Genomic DNA, 15,769 nt, shown 5'->3' with positions numbered 1-15,769 from the left:
TCAATATATCCACATAATTTTCCTCCCTCATGAAGCCATCTATTTTGTGAAGTGCACCAGTCCCTCCTGCAGCAAAGCACCCTCACAACATGATGCTGCCATCCCTGTGATTCATGGTTGGGATGGTGTTCTTTGGCGTGCAAGCCTCCCCTTTCACCTCCAAACATAACAATGGTCATTACGGACAAACAGTTCTATTTTTGTTTCATTAGACCAGAGGACATTTCTCGATCTTTGTTCCCATGTGCAGTTGCAAACTGTAGTCTGTGTTTTTATGGCGGTTTTGGAGCAGTGGCTTCTTCCTTGCTGAGCGGCCTTTCAGGTTATGTCGATATAGGACTCGTTTTACTGTGGATATAGATACTTTTGTACCTGTTTCCTCCAGCATCTTCACAAGGTCATTTGCTGTTGTTCTGGGATTGAGTTGCACCTTTCACACCAAAGTACGTTCATCTCTAGGAGACAGAACATGTCTCCTTCCTGAGCGGTATGATGGCTGTGTGGTCCCATGGTGTTAATACTTGCATACTATTGTTTGTACCGATGAATGTGGTACCTTCAGGCGTTTGGAAATTGCTCCCAAGGATGAACCAGACTTGTGGAGGTCTACAATTGTTTTTCTGAGGTCTTGGCTTATTTCTTTTGATTTTCCCATGATGTCAAGCAAAGAGGCACTGAGTTTGACGGTAGGCCTTGAAATACATCCACAGCTACACCTCCAATTGACTCAAATTATGTCAATTAGCCTATCAGAATCTTCCAAGCTGTTTAAAAGCACAGTCAACTTAGTGTATGTAAACTTCTGACCCACTGGAATTGTGATACAGTGAATTATAAGTGAAATAATCTGTTTGTAAACAATTGTTGGAAAAATGACATGTGTCATGCACAAAGTACATGTCCTAACCGACTTGCCAAAACTATAGTTTGTTAACAAGAAATTTGTGGAGTGGTTGAAAAACTAGTGTATGTAAACTACCGACTTCAACCGTATGTAAATAAGGTATTTCTGTTTTCTGAAAACCTGTTTTCACTTTGTCATTATTAGGTATTGTGTGTAGATAGCTGAGAATTTGTTTTTATTTAATCAATTTTAGAATTAGGCTGTAATGAAAAAGTCAAGAGGTCTGAATACTTGTGACATTTGAAAAATGCTTTTAGTTTTTTCTTTTTGTATTATTTAGTTATTTTTCTCAAACTTGTGTTTGGTATGTATTTGCATTTTTTATGTATAATCCAACTGCCATTTATAGTTGTACAATTTGAAAAGTTAATAATAAATAAATAAAATATTTACAAATAATCACTTGCTGGATGCTGAATGTAATTCTGAGCTGGATGCTGAATGTAATTCTGAGCTGGATGCTGAATGTAATTCTGAGCTGGATGCTGGATGTAATTCTGAGCTGGATGCTGGATGCTGGATGTAACTCAGCTGAGCTTATGCTGTCCCCAAGACATCCAGGTAGCTCATCCATCCTTCCAGCTCATTCCAATTCGGCATCCAGTTCAACATTCACTCGAGTGCTCACACTGGCAGAACATCCAGGTGAGACTTCACAGTCTGTCCACATCTTCCTGAATGTTACAGCTGCCTCTGCTGATGATTTTGCATTCATGAGAGAAATTCTTCTGATTTGAATGAAAGAGTATTTGACACTGATATGCACCCAAACAAAATCCCAAAGTTCAAACTAAATTGGTGCATTAGAATATTTATAATATGGCATCTGATATTTGCAGGACAATAATATCATTGCAAGCATGGTTCTGTTCATGTAACATAATTTTATGAATATGTAATGGTGAATAAAAAAATACAAGAAATATGACCCATAAAACCTAGCGGTCAAACACGGAAATGGTTTCAATGATCCTTCCACCATTTATTTTACACATTATGAATTTTACAAACACTTCAAATAACACTTCAAACTCTGATATGCACCCAAACAAAATCCCAAAGACCAAACTAAATTGGTGCATCAGAAAATGTATAATATGGCATCCAATACTTGCAGGACAATAATATCATTGTACGCATGGTTCTGTTCATGTAAAATAATGGGGTGGAAGGGTAGCCTAGTGGTTAGAGCATTGGACTAGTAACCGGATGGTTGCAAGTTCAAATCCCTGAGCTGACAAGTTACAAATCTGTCATTCTGTCCACTGTTCCTAGGCCGTCATTGAAAATAAGAATTTGTTCTTAACTGACTTTAAATAAAGGTAAAATAATTTTATTAATATGTAATGGTGAAATTGTGAATTTTACAAACACTTCAAATAAAGTATGTGTTTCGTGTAGGCTTACCTTGGCGTGATGTTTTGATAACATGAAACTGACCTATCGGACAAGGTCAGTTTCATCAATATATTTGCTTCAATTTACTATCAAAAATGTAAAATCCTAATTAGCAAATGTGTGCAGGAAGCTCCTGCACGTCATCTCTAGCTGACACTGTCAGCTACCGTTCACTAGCACGATCAGATACCTGTGCACAATACATGATGAATCCATGTGCTGTATTGAAATGAATTGAATAAAGTGTTGAACTTCTTCTGTCCCCTTTGTCTTAGCTAGCCACTGACTAAACTCCAGCAGATCAAAAACGTATTTTGTATTAGTTAGATAATTACTACATAATTGTTTGTACAGTATGTCAACTTTGGTGTCTATTTCAGACCTTATGACATGTTTCAATGATGCGCATTAGAGCATTTAAAAGGGGAAAATACCACAATAAGTCTGGCCATGTGTCACACCCTGATCTCTTTCACCTGTCTTTGTGCTTGTCTCCTGCCCTCTCCAGGTGTCGCCCATCCTCCCCATTTATCCCCAGTGTATATATACCTGTGTTCTCTGTTTGTCTGTTGCCAGTTCGTTTTGTTTCGTCAAGCCTACCAGTGTATTTCCCGTGCTCCTGTCTTTCTCTAGCTCCTGTCTTCTAGTTTTCCCAGTTTTGACCATTGAGCCTGCCTGCTGTTCTGTACCTTGTCACACCACCCTGGATTACTGACCTCTGCCTGCCCTGACCCTGAGCCTGCCTGCCGTTTTGTACCTTTCGGACTCTGCTCTGGATTGCTGACCTCTGCCTGCCCTTGGCCTGTTGTTTGCCTGCCCCACTGTTTTTGTAATAAAGTTTTCTTACTTCGAAACTGTCTGCATCTGGGTCTGGCCATGATGGACAGCAGACTCGGACCAGCTCCGCAATGCCCTCTCCTCCCAAGGAGCCACCATTGGAAGGCATGAGGAGTTGCTTCGTGGTCTTATGGAAGGGTTCCAAACCTTGGCCAAGCGCCATGACCGCATGTTGAACACATTGCTGGAGGAATTCCACAGGTTGTCTGTCTGGCCGCCAACCACGATGGTAACCTTCCAGCCCCTCAGTAACCCAGCTGTTAGCAGCACAGCCGCCCCGGCCACCCCCGGTTTCCCGAGAACTCTGCTTACCTCCCCCAGAATGCTTCGCTGGAGAGTCGGGAACCTGTCCGGCGTTTCTCTCATTATCGAACTGCAGCCCTCCTCCTTCCCCTCGGATCGCTCGAAGATAACGTACCTTATCAGGCTGATGTCCGGGAGGGCTCTCGCCTGGGCTACGGCTGTGTGGGAACAACAGTCGGCCAAATGCTTCAGTCTGGAGGAGTTTGTGGTGGAGGTGAAGAAGGTTTTAGATTCTCCATTGTCTGGGAGAGAGGCTGCCCGGAAGTTACTGCAGCTTTGGAAAGACTCCCTAAGTGTGGCAGACTATGCGGGGGATTTCTGGACTCTGGCAACTTACAGTGCCTGGAACCTGGAATCGCTGTTCGACACGTTCCTGCACAGATTATCGGAGGAAGTTAAGGACGAGCTAGCAGCCCGAGAACTACCGACGGATCTCTACTCGCTCATTGCCTTGACCATCCGGATCGATGGGAGGCTACGGTAATGTAGGAAGGAGGAGGTCACACGCCCTCCCAAAGATTTCACCTCGCTTCCGAGGTATCCCGGAAGACCCCGACGTCATCCATGGCCGAGAGGACCCGAGGCTACCCGAGAGTCTCCAAAGTCTGCCAATTCACCTCTTCCCGAGCCGATGCAACTAGGCAGAGCTAGGCTGTCCCCAGCCGAATGCCTACACCAGCTTCACACGAAGAGTTGCCTGTATTACGGGACTACTGGTGATTATGTGTCCTCCTGTCCACTAAGAGATCAGGCTCACCAGTAGGGACGAGTACTCTGGTGGGCCTTAAGGAGAACTTTTCCTCTCCCCTTACTCGCACCCCTTTCCATGCCATGTTGCTGTGGGGAAACCAGTCTAAATCTCTCTGCGTACTCATCGACTCTGGGGCCGATGGGAGTTTTATGTAAGCTATCATGGTGTCCAAACTGGGCATCCCCACTGAGCCCCTCTCCATTCCCATGCATCTTAGAGCACTGGACGGGCGCTCTATAGGCCGGGTCACCCACAATACCACTCCCATCAACCTACGAGTGTCAGGGAAACAGAGTGAGGCAGTCCAATTCATGCTAATTAAGTCTCTTCCGGTTCCTGTGGTATTGGGATCATCTTGGCTCCAGCGACAGAATCCCCTCATTAACTGGACTGCTGGAGCCATCATGGGCTGGAGCCTGTTCTGCCACACCCATTGCTTGAAGTCAGCGCAGCCTGCCCTGGGAAGTCATCCTGTGGGCTCAGTAGTTGCCCCGGACCTCTCTGCCATTCCCGCGGAATACCAGGATATACAGGAGGTTTTCAGTAAGGCCCGGGCCACTTCACTTCCTCCGCATCCACCCTATGACCGTGGGATCGACCTTCTCCCTGGCACCACCCCGCCCCAGGGGTCCGGAGACCAAGGCTATGGAGAACTACATTGAGGACTCCGTAGCTGCAGGGTGTATCTGTCCTTCTGCCTCCCCCGCCGGCACAGGGTTCTACTTTGTGGAGAAGTAGGACAAAACCCTGTACCCGTGCATCGACTACCGGGGCCTCAATGACATCACAGTGAATAACCGCTACCCGCTACAAATCATCACCTCGGCCTTCGAGCCACTCCAGGGGGCCACCGTTTTCTCCAAGTTGACCTGCGGAACGCCTACCATCTGGTGCGGATTCAGGGAAGGGACGAGTGGAAGACTGCCTTCAATATAGCCAGTGGTCACTACGAATATCTGGTCATGCCATTCGACCTTACCAATGCTCCAGCTGTGTTCCAGGCTCTGGTTAACCTCATAAGCCTACGGGGGCGCTATTTCATTTTTGGATAAAAAGACGTTCCCGTTTTAAGCGCAATATATCGTCACAAAAAGATGCTCGACTATGCATGGAATTGGTAGCTTTGGAAAGAAGACACTCTGACGTTTCCAGAACTGCAAAGATTTTCACTGTGAGTGCCCCAGAACTCATGCTACAGGCGAAACCAAGATGTTTCTGCAACCAGGAAATGAACAGGATTTCTGAGGCACCGATTTGCATAATCTCCTTATATGGCTGTGAATGGGACAGGAATGAGCCTGCCCTTTCTATCGTTTCCCCAAGGGGTCTGGAGCATTGTGACGTATTTGCAGGCATATCATTGGAAGATTGACCATAAGAGACTACATTTTCCAAGTGTCCCGCACGGTGTCCTGCGTGGAAATTGATGCGCAAAACTCAGGTGCTGGTATTTTTCCATGGAATTCAGAGACAAACCATGCTTCCACGAACGGCATATCAATGAAGAGATATGTGAAAAAACACCTTGGGGATTGATTCAAACAACGTTTGCCATGTTTCGGTCGATATTATGGAGTTAATTCGGAAAAAAGTTCGACGTTTTGGTGACTGAATTTTCGGTTCGTTTAGGTAGCCAAATGTGTAGTAACAAAACGGAGCGATTTGTCCTACACAAAGAATCTTTCAGGAAAAACTGGACATCTGCTATGTAACTGAGAGTCTCCTCATTGAAACATCTGAAGTTCTTCAAAGGTAAATTATTTTATTTGATTACTTTGCTGGTTTTTGTGAAAATGTTATGTGCTAAATGCTACGCTAAATGCTACGGCAGCCATTATCACTCTTACACAAATGATTGATTTGCTATGGTTCAAAAGCATATTTTGAAAATCTGAGATGACAGTGTTGTTAAGAAAAGGCTACGCTTGAGAGCAGGCATATTTATTTCATTTCATTTGCGATTTTGAGAAATCGTTAACGTTGCGTTATGGTAATGAGCCTGAGGGTGTAGTTACGCTCCCGGATACGGTATCAGTAGTTCAGAGAGGTTTAAGGATGTTCTCTGCGACATGTTGAACCGGTTCGTCTTCGTCTGCCTCGACGACATCCTAATTTTCTCCCACTCAGCCCAAGAACACGTGCTCCACGTCCGACAGGTCTTCCAGCGCCTCCTGGAGAACCAGCTTTTTGTGAAAGCGGAGAAATGTGAATTCCATCCCCTTCTTTTGTTACATCATCGTTGCAGGAAATTAACATATTGATCCAGGGAAGGTGAGAGCAGTAGTGGATTGGCACCAGCCTACGTCCAGAGTGCAGTGTGTAACGTCTCCTGGAATTTTGCCAACTTTTATAGCCACTTTATCCGGGGCTACAGCACCCAGGCTTCCCCGCTGTATGCACTCACCTCGCCCAAGGTTCCATTCACGTGGTCCCCAGATGCTGACCGGGCATTATGGGACCTCAAGCACTGCTTCACCACAGCTCCCATATTGGTTCCGCCCTGACCCGTCCCGGCCGATGCTTCGGATGTCGGAGTGGGGCTGTCCTGTCCCAGCGTTCTGCCCTGGACCTTAAGTTACACCCCTGCGCCTTCTTCTCCCATCACCTCAACGCCACAGAGAGGAATTACGATGTGGGGAATCGTGAGTTTCTCGTAGTGAAGATGGCATTGTAGGGGTGGAAACACTGGTTGGAGGGGGCGGAACATCCGTTCATTGTGTGGACTGATCACAAGAACCTGGACTATCTCCACACCGCCAAGCGTCTCAATTCCAGGCAAGCTAGGTGGGCCCTGCTTTTCACCTGGATTAACTTATCCCTCTCCTACCAACAGGGATCCAAGAATATCAAGCCGGATGCGCTGCCATGCCACTATAGCCCCGAAGCTACACCCTTGGACCCCAAGACCATCCTTCCCTCCTCGTGCCTGGCGACGTTAATCAGCTGGGGAATAGAGAAGCAGGTCCATGAGGTGCAATGTTCCCAGCAAAACCCCGGGGGGCCCAGATAACCAGATGTTTGATCCTGATGCTGTCCACCCCTCGCTCCTGGAGTGGGACCTATCCTCCAGGCTAGACTGCCACCCGGGCTCCTATCAGACCCTGGCCTTTGTGCGGCAACGCTTTTGGTGACCTACCATGGTTCCTGCCTGCACGATCTGTGCGCAGAACAAGACTCCTTGGCAGGCTCCAGCTGGTCTCATTCAACCATTGCCTGTCCCTCACCGTCCCTGGTCTCACATATCCCTGGACTTCTCCACAGGTCTCCCGCCGTCTGATGGTAACACTGCAATCCTGACAGTAGAGGACCTGTTTTCCAAAGCCTCCCATTTCATTCCTCTCCCCACGCTACCCTCTGCCAAAGAGACGGCCCAGCTCAAGGTGCAGCACGTCTTCCGGATCCATGGACTCCTGGTGGACATGGTCTCCGACCGGGGTCCTCAGTTCTAGTCCCGGTTCTGGAAGGCGTTCTGCACACTCATTGGGTCGTCGGCCAGCCTGTCCTCCAGGTTCCACCCTCAGTCCAACGGCCAGTCAGAGCAAGCCAATCAAGACCTTGAGACCACTCTTCACTGCCTTGTCTCCGCCAACCCCACCACCTCAAGCCAGCAACTCGTGTGTGTTGAATAAGCCCGCTACACCCTCCCCTGCTCTGCCACCGGACTCTCGCCTTTCGAGGGCAACACCCTCCCCTGCTCTTCCCAGAGCAAGAGGAAGAGGCCGGCATACCCTCGGGCCAGATGTTTGTCCGCCACTGTCGCCGTACCTGGAAGAGAGCCCAGTCGGCTCTTCTCAAGACTACCTCCAGGTATCGGCGACAAGCGGACTGACACCGGACTCCGGCTCCCCGGTGTCGTCTCGGGAAGAGGGTATGGCTGTCTACTTGAGATCTGCCCCTCCGGGTGGAGTCCTGCAAACTTTCCCCCCATTTTACTGGCGCTTTCCCCATCCCCACAATGATTAGCCCCTTCTGCTGTTCATCTTCTGTTGCCCCGTACCCTCCGTATACATCCTACTTTTCATGTGTCTAGGATTAAAACTATGTCTCACAGCCCTTTGTCTCCTGTTTCGGACTCTGATCTGGATTGCTGACCACTGCCTGCCATTGACCTGTCGTTTGCCTGCCCCCATTTTTGTTATAAACTTTTGTTACTTCAAAACTGTCTGCATCTGGGACAGTTGATACCTTGATACCATGATACCATGTGGAGAAGTATAGCTATAGTGAGGGGCAACTTATCGGTTTGGTCAGGGCCAATATGAGAGATAAAGTTTATCCTGTATCGGAGTGTAGCTATCAAGTTAAGTTTGAGAATCTTAGCAATACAATGTGTTCTATACAGCTGTCAACATTCTACAAAGAAAGATACACTTAATCAATTATCATTAACCAGATTATGTCATCATTCAAATCAAACTTTATTTATACAGCACATTTTTTACAACAAATGTATTTAAAGGTGTTCAAATTAATGTATTGAAAGGCATGTGGCACTTCAACATCTTCCATCTTGGCAGGTCTCGGTAGGTGACCAGGTGATTCCCTCTATGCCTCCGTGGAGCTCATACGGGTAGCCATGCAGCCTATTTTGGTGGGTCACAATATCAGCCGTACGGATGTGGAATGCTAGTGGAGGAAGCCACTAGGGGCAGTCAGTGGAGGACCTGTACCTGGCCGAAGACTACAACCCTCTGTCCTGAGAGCCCACAGAGGAGGATCTTCAGTAGCTAAGGAACCATCTCTGGGGCAGGTTCAGTGGAATGGCATGTCTCCCTGAACCTGAGCCAGAACAACTGCTACCCTCCCTGTCATCCCTGTCTGTACTGGAAATTGTTAAAAAAATTAAATAAAAAAAAGGCACCTTGGGCAAGCTGGCATCCTGGTTGGCATGGCGCTGTTGGTGGAGCAGCCAAAACCTATATGGCAGGCAACAGTTCGACAGTGCACCAACCCCAACTGACACACCATAAGAAGATGGAGGTTGACAGCCATAAATTATGGAGCAGTGGTTAGGGCCAAGCGTGTTACTCCATCACTGCTAAAAAAGGGTCCTCAGATCACAGTCGTTGGATGGGTGTCTGTAAAGTGGGGCACAGGTAACAAAGAGGAGGGCATCAAGGCATTTAAAATGGCTACAGGGATGGATGTGCAGGAGGGCTTTTGTTCACGGGGTCTGGGATTCTGGGTGGGCACCACAGCTGTGTTGGAGGTCAAGTGTCCCTATGGTGCAAGGGACCTTACTATTGAAGAGACAGTGAAGTTGAAGGATTCCTATATGAAGGAAGGAGGGTTTTACTGCCTCTGTGAAGACAATCCTTCCTAGCACCAGGTCCAACATCAACTCCAGATCACTGGAAGGGATATCTGCTTCTTCGTTGTGTGAACCACCAAAGCCTCCATCACCATCCCCATCCAGCGTGACAACGTCTGACAGACTCCTATTGCTCCGCTTGTCAGCAACTGTTTTCAGGGAAGCCTGAAAATCCAAAATTATTCCACATAGTTCATACAGACACACTAGGCTCCCAGAATAGTTTATTGTCACACCCTGATCTGTTTCATCTTTCTTTGTGCTTGTCTCCACCAACCTCTGGGTGTCACCCAACTTCCCCATTATCCCCTGTGTATTTATCACTGTGTTCTCTGTTTGTCTGTTGCCAGTTTATTTTGTTTCGTGAAACCTACCAGTGTTTGTTCCCCTGCTCCTGTTTGTTCTTGCTCCTGTTTTCTAGTCCTTCACGGTGTTGACCATTCTGCCTGCCCTGACACTGAGCCTGCCTGCCGTTCTATACCTTGACCCACCTCACTGGACTATTGACCCCTGCCTGCCCAGACCCTGAGACTGCCTGCCGTTCTGGACCTTTTGCACCCTCTCTGGATTACTGACCTCTGCCTCCCTTTGACCTGTTGTTTGCCTGCCCCTGTACTAGAAATAAACTTTTGATTCTTCGACACTGTCTGCATCTGGCTCATACCTGAAACGTGATAGTTATATTACATACAAGTTTTGTTCAAAGCAGCCAACTAAAGTAATGTAGTTACAGTGGGAATTTATATCTGTGATGTTCAAATAATTTCTTGCTCCCTGTGTCTTACTAGCTTAAGGTCCCAGTCATCCCTACCTATACCTGAAATTGTTGAAAAACAAGTGAACAATGAATAAAGATCATACGCAAACAATAGGCTCCTAGAATAGGTTATATTACATTCAAGTGTTGCTCAAAGCTGACAACTAAAGTAATGTAGTTAATGTAAGTTCAATCACAAAGGCTGGTCTGAGTGCATCTCCTCAGAGTTTCATTCACTAGTACGACACAATTCATATTGCATTTTATAATGGGCACAGTGGGAATTTATAGTTGTGATGTTTAAATTACGTCTTACCCCCAGAGTTAGAGAGAGTACATCATTTCCAGCATATCTCCTTGCTGAGGATGGCGTTGATTATGCACTGCTTCTCGTGGGGTGAGCCTGGTGTTCCGCATGTCACTCCTCATGTCTAAAACATGTGGAAAAGGGGACATAAAGTAAAAATGTGGATGCATTTATGAATTCTATGTTTTACACAATATTGTATCATATTTGATGAGTTACTTACCTGTCCGTCCACAGGCTCGATCTGTTGTAGTCTCTACAACTTGACACTTGCACTCGGATCACACTGGCAAAGGATGTCCGTGCACCAGATGGCACAAGGGATGCACTCCTTTTGGACTGGAAAACAAAGAGACATTAGGTCAGTGGTGGGTCTTTCTCAATGCCCTATCAACATCTTTATCTGGACAGAAAATGCGTTGTTTATCATAACACAAACCCACCTTGGACAATGTGACAAATGATCCCTCAACACCCAATCCTCATGCCTCATTGTTTGTTCTTTTTCCCCAATCAACAGTCTGGATCTTTCTCTGGTAAATACAGGGCCATTTCTCTTTCCCACCGGAAAATGACAGATACAGACCTGATTGTTGCCACTGGGTTTCCGGTCCACCAATCTGAAAGAAAAAAAAATGTTACTTTTACTAGCTAGCTAAGTTGATTACTAAAATGGTCAAATCTATATTAAAATTCCATAACCCACAGACCTACACTTGACTAAAGTAACTGTAAAATTGACTGGGCTTTCATCTATCTGCACATCTAAAATCCTACAATGTGAATGGGACATTTCTGCTGGGATGGAATCATCTGGAATGCTCAACTAGATGATCAGGACTGTCTAGGGTACTATTTGCCGAATAGGTTTAGTATTGTGATGAGCTATATGACTGTACTTCTGATTCTAATTATCAAGGGGGAAGTTAAAACCCTCAGTGGTGAGGTCATTGAGGAGGACAAACAGTGATAGGGGGATCATCTGAAAGGGACTGACATGCAGGGATGGAACATAAGGATTTTGGGCACTGGCCAGCAGACCACAATTTTCTACTAGCCCGGGTCCTAAATCTGTGGCATGCGATGTTTGTAAAGTTTGGCACATTTTCTACTAGCCATTTCACTGTTGTGTCAGGCTAGTTTGGCACATTGTCTACTAGCCCAGTCTGAAAAGTACTATCCTCGGGCTAGTTTAATTTCAATCCCTGTTGACGTGTATAACTGACTTCACAGGTCATTTGATTAGTCGTGTACAGATGCACTGGTGGAACAAAACCGTTTTGTGTTTTGTATGGGAAAACATTGAACCCACAAGTCCTTTGATAGCCAGCTAGTTAACGTTAGGTCACCGTTCATATGTAGTCACACTTTTCCCTGTGGTGACATGTTAATTCATGTTAAATAATGTTAGCTAGTTAGCGCTAATCACTAACGTTAGGCACATTTAATTCAGAAGAATGGCGCCGGAGGGGATGTCTGCCGTTTTACGGGCTCTTAACCAATTGTGCTATTTTGTGTGTTTTTTCACACTGTTTGTAACTTATTTTGTACATAATGTTGATGCTACCATCTCTTATGACCGAAAAGAGCTTCCGGATATCAGAACAGCGATTACTCACCTCGAACTGGATGAAGATTTTTCTTTAATGAGTCTGACGCAAAGGATATAAGTAATGTTGCTCCCAGACAAGGCCCAAATCCCTGTCATTCACGTGAAGAAAATAAGTAAATACAGGGGGCGGAGATCAGGGTGCCTTGTGAGAATTCGCCGGCAAGTAGGTAATGGTAGTCTCGAGGTATAGTACCTCATGATAACCTGTAGACCACACTATCTACCAAGAGAGATTAGTGCGTACATCACTGGGGCCAAGCTTCCTGCCATCCAGGACCTATATTCTCGGCAGTGTCAAAAGAAGGCCCCAAAAAATGTGAAAGATCCCAGTCACCCAAGTCATAGACTGTTCTCTTTGCTACCGCACGACAACCGGTACCGGAGCGCCAAGTCTAGGTCCAAAAAGCTTCTTAACATCTTCTACCCCCAAGCCATAAGACTGCTTAATAATTAATCAAATGGCGACCCGGACTATTTGCATTGATCCCCCCCCCCCTCCTTTGTTTTTACACCTCTGCTACTCGCTGTTTATTATCTATGCATAGTCACTTTACCCCTAACTACATGTACAAATTACCTCGACTAAACTGTACCCCTGCACATTGACTCTGTACCCCCTGTATATTTTTATTTTACCTTTATTTAACTAGGCAAGTCAGTTAAGAACAAATTCTTATTTTCAATGACGGCCTAGGAACAGTGGGTTAACTGCCTGTTCAGGGGCAGTTAAGACAGATTTGTACCTTGTCAGCTCAGGGGTTTGAACTTGCAACCTTCCGGTTACTAGTCCAATGCGCTAAGCACTAGGCTACGCTGCATCCCCATGATATAGCCTCATTATTGTTATTTTATTGTGTTACTTTTTATTTTTGTTTATTTAGTAAATATTTTCTTAACTCTATTTTCTTAAAACTGCATTGTTGGTTAAGGGCTTGTAAGTAAACATTACACGGTAAGGTCTACACACCTGTTGTATTCGGTGCATGTGACAAATCAAATCTGATTTGTTTTAACATGTCACCGCTTATTGGTAAAGTCCCACTACACCAGGGTGAGATATCGTGCAACCTTTAGCTAGCTAACGTTAGCTAATGTAGATAACTAGCCAACCAAGGTGCCTAACTACCTAACTCACCAGGCGATATTCAGCTAGCTGCATATCTGCCCTGGTAGGCTAACGTTAGCTAGCATGTCACCAAGTGAAAAAGTATGACTACGCAAACTGTGAGCTAACGTTATGAAGCTGGCTAGCTCACAAAGAACTTAATAATAGGTCAATAATAAAAGATCAAAACAGTCATTATGCTATCCTATGTTGGTTTTCTTTTTACTTGTAAGGAAAGTAAAGTGTGTTGTACACGTAACTACAGTCGGTGATTATCTAGCAAATTTTCAAAAGCATCTAGCTAACCACAGCTCTTTGACCAAAATAGCTTGTCAGCAGCTAGCAAACAGGGCTTACCTTATCACACAACTCCAGCGAAGCCTCTCACTCAGAGGACGGAAAACGATCAAATACACGTGTGCTTATCAAAGTAACGTTACTGGTTACAATCCGGTGTAGAGCACAGAACCATCCTTGCTTCTGATCGACGGAGAGACCTAAGGTTAGCTAGTTAGCTAAAAAGGCCAGGGTAATTTAAAACATGAGAGTAATGAAAAATGCTACGTAGCTAGCTAGGTAATTTGAAAAATTCTAAACAAGAATACACACAAGAAATACAAAATATAAATGATTTACACGAGAAACTAGAAAGGCTGTAATATCTACTTGCTAGGTTACTTGTGGATGAGTTTGCATGAAGAAATGTGGAGGTTCTTTCCACCCTGCGCCTTGAGTGGTTACATCAAAACTTGCATCAGGATGTGTAGTTCTGTATGATAGCCACATTAGCGGCTAATTAGCATTTTATTTTTGGAAAGTTATTACAGAAGAATATACTGATAAAAGTTACCTTGTCTGTGGTTATCAAAACGTAATGCCGGGATAAGCATACACAAAACACAAACCTTATGAAGTAGTTTGAAATTACCCTACGGAAAAATGAATGGTGAAAAATGATTGAAACCATTTTCGGGTTTTATAGCTAGGTTTTATGGGTATTATGGTTCATACTGTACTCAATTTACCAAGTTATTTAAAAACATATCAGATATCTGTGTACAACGCTGTAATCAATCAGGCACGATAAGGGAATTTGACAAAATGTGTTATAATAGAAAAGCCTGATTTGCTTAGTTAAATAAAGGTTAAATAAAAATTAAATAAAAATAAACTGAAAGCATGCTTAATACATTGCCCATAAAGCATTTTTTATAAAGGAACTATAGGACAATTATTTCATTAATCTGTTTTACTGTTTAATGTGTATTTAAAGATACACTATGCAGAAATCGTTCCTCCATTTCCTGCTTGCTCATTTCAGTTTATGTGATAAAACAAGCAAGGATAGTGTAGATAATCATTGTACCATCTAAACAGCTGTGAAATGTATTGTATTTTCAGCTATTTGAAGCTGGTGTACAAAACCGAAAGTAAAAGACGAAAAAATGGAACTTAAGAACGGGAAGCATGGAAATAGCTCACATAGAATAGATCTACTGCTTCTTAATCTTGCTTTCAATGAGAATGACAGATCTATAACTCACTTTTCTATGTGTTCCAAAAAGTTCCATATTGCAGCTTTAATGTTTTATTTAACTAGGCAAATCAGTTAAGAACCAATTTGTATTTACAATGACCGCCTAGGAACAGTGGGTTAACTGGGCAGAAGGACAGTTTTTTTTTTACCTTGTCAGCTCGGGGATTCGATGTAGCAACCTTTCTGTTACTGGCCCAACGCTCTAACCACTAGGCTAGCCTGCCTAAATAATTGTTTAATACTATGTTTACCAAGTAACTTCACCACCAACAAGTCATTTTTGGTCAGCTGATTTATGCAGGAGGCATCACTGCAAGTCCCAGACTATTCATTTCAAACGTGAGACGTTACTATAAATAGGCCTTTCCTTTGTATGTTAACTACTAAGTTTTGAGCAGTACGCAACACGCGTCCCTAAACCAACTATGTTCCATCGTGGAAAAGGTCATTAGACACAAATCTATCAAAACTGCGTAATGATGAGGAGAATGTGTAAACGACTTTTTCGGGTTTTAGATTCGGTGTTTTGACAATATTTTGTGGTCTATAATTTCAGATTTGTATTTAGTGGCGATACATTACTGATGAAAAGCTGCAAACCTCACTGACAGCAAAAGATGGATGTCAACAAATCTGCACATTTAACATTCCTCCATAGTTTACTTCCAATGCGTAATATCAATTTGGTTAATTGTGATTTAAATTAAAGTTATGTGTCTTGGTTAAATGATTATACTTGTTCAGCCCATGGATGACCAATTTGCGCCCAACCTCAGTGCCACTTTACACTTACCTGAAATCGCTGTATGGATGAATAATCCAATTACCGGCCGATTTGACGCGCTGTTGTTCCTTTTCAACAGCTTTTTGGCTCCCAAACATACGCAGTGAAAATTTATTAACTCCAGGCTGAAGCATGGAACTAAATTGCCGCTGCATGTATGTCC

General features: G+C 44.4%; 1 long non-coding RNA gene and 1 pseudogene across 1 annotated transcript; both read right to left on the bottom strand.

Moving 5' to 3' along the window:
• Nucleotides 1-15,769, bottom strand: part of LOC109888554 (potassium/sodium hyperpolarization-activated cyclic nucleotide-gated channel 2-like) — a 111,986-nt pseudogene that overhangs the window by 95,524 nt on the left and 693 nt on the right.
• Nucleotides 8,372-14,869, bottom strand: LOC116373969 (uncharacterized). The gene is made up of 4 exons (XR_004209671.1): nt 13,643-14,869; nt 10,792-11,188; nt 10,578-10,692; nt 8,372-9,669 (listed from the first exon to the last, which is right to left on the bottom strand). It is a non-coding gene; the product is annotated as an uncharacterized LOC116373969 (long non-coding RNA).

Source organism: Oncorhynchus kisutch, linkage group LG4 (genome assembly GCF_002021735.2).
Source record: "Oncorhynchus kisutch isolate 150728-3 linkage group LG4, Okis_V2, whole genome shotgun sequence".
NCBI lineage: Eukaryota > Metazoa > Chordata > Actinopteri > Salmoniformes > Salmonidae > Oncorhynchus > Oncorhynchus kisutch.
This window is presented reverse-complemented; position numbering and strand designations above follow the sequence as displayed.